This window comes from Ostrea edulis, chromosome 6 (genome assembly GCF_947568905.1).
Source record: "Ostrea edulis chromosome 6, xbOstEdul1.1, whole genome shotgun sequence".
Classification (NCBI taxonomy): domain Eukaryota; kingdom Metazoa; phylum Mollusca; class Bivalvia; order Ostreida; family Ostreidae; genus Ostrea; species Ostrea edulis.
This window is the reverse complement of record NC_079169.1, coordinates 2,550,081-2,552,428: the sequence shown is the minus strand read 5'-3', so window position 1 is coordinate 2,552,428 and position 2,348 is coordinate 2,550,081.

Below are 2,348 nucleotides of genomic sequence, written 5' to 3'. Positions count from 1 at the left end.
ACCTACAGTTCCACACATACACAAATACACTTACATAACCCTCCACCTACAGTCACACACATACACAAATACACTTACATAACTCTCCACCTACAGTCACACAAATACACTTACATAACCCTCCACCTACAGTCACACAAGTACACTTACATAACCCTCCACCTACAGTTCCACACATACACAATTACACTTACATAACCCTCCACCTACAGTCACACACATACACAAATACACTTACATAACCCTCCACCTACAGTCACACACATACACAAATACACTTACATAACCCTCCACCTACAGTTCCACACATACACAAATACACTTACATAACCCTCCACCTACAGTCACACACATACACAAATACACTTACATAACCCTCCACCTACAGCCACACAAATACACTTACATAACCCTCCACCTACAGTCACACAAATACACTTACATAACCCTCCACCTACAGTCACACAAATACACTTACATAACCCTCCACCTACAGTCACACAAATACACTTACATAACCCTCCACCTACAGCCACACAAATACACTTACATAACCCTCCACCTACAGTCACACAAATACACTTACATAACCCTCCACCTACAGTCACACAAATACACTTACATAACCCTCCACCTACAGTCACACACATACACAAATACACTTACATAACCCTCCACCTACAGTCACACACATACACAAATACACTTACATAACCCTCCACCTACAGTTCCACACATACACAAATACACTTACATAACCCTCCACCTACAGTTCCACACATACAGAAATACACTTACATCACCCTCCACCTACAGTCACACACATACACTTACATAACCCTCCACCTACAGTTCCACACATACACACATACACTTACATAACCCTCCACCTACAGTTCCACACATACACAAATACACTTACATAACCCTCCACCTACAGTTCCACACATACACAAATACACTTACATAACCCTCCACCTACAGTCACACAAATACACTTACATAACCCTCCACCTACAGTTCCACACATACACAAATACACTTACATAACCCTCCACCTACAGTTCCACACATACACAAATACACTTACATAACCCTCCACCTACAGTTCCACACATACACAAATACACTTACATAACCCTCCACCTACAGTCACACAAATACACTTACATAACCCTCCACCTACAGTCACACACATACACAAATACACTTATATAACCCTCCACCTACAGTCACACAAATACACTTACATAACCCTCCACCTACAGTCACACACATACACAAATACACTTATATAACCTGCCACCTACAGTCACACAAATACACTTACATAACCCTCCACCTACAGTCACACACATACACAAATACACTTATATAACCCTCCACCTACAGTCACACAAATACACTTACATAACCCTCCACCTACAGTCACACAAATGCACTTACATAACCCTCCACCTACAGTCACACACATACACAAATACACTTATATAACCCTCCACCTACAGTCACACAAATACACTTACATAACCCTCCACCTACAGTCACACAAATACACTTACATAACCCTCCACCTACAGTCACACAAATGCACTTACATAACCCTCCACCTACAGTCACACACATACACAAATACACTTATATAACCCTCCACCTACAGTCACACAAATACACTTACATAACCCTCCACCTACAGTCACACACATACACAAATACACTTACATAACCCTCCACCTACAGTCACACACATACACAAATACACTTACATAACCCTCCACCTACAGTCACACAAATGCACTTACATAACCCTCCACCTACAGTCACACACATACACAAATACACTTACATAACCCTCCACCTACAGTTCCACACATACACAAATACACTTACATAACCCTCCACCTACAGTTCCACACATACACAAATACACTTACATAACCCTCCACCTACAGTCACACAAATACACTTACACAACCCTCCACCTACAGTCACACAAATACACTTACATAACCCTCCACCTACAGTCACACACATACACAAATACACTTACATAACCCTCCACCTACAGTTCCACACATACACAAATACACTTACATAACTCTCCACCTACAGTCACACAAATACACAAATACACTTACATAACCCTCCACCTACAGTCACACACATACACAAGTACACTTACATAACCCTCCACCTACAGTCACACACATACACAAATACACTTACATAACCCTCCACCTACAGTTCCACACATACACAAATACACTTACATAACCCTCCACCTACAGTCACACACATACATATGCCTTATATGTTGATCAGGTAAATGGAGTAACCCGTAGTAAAAA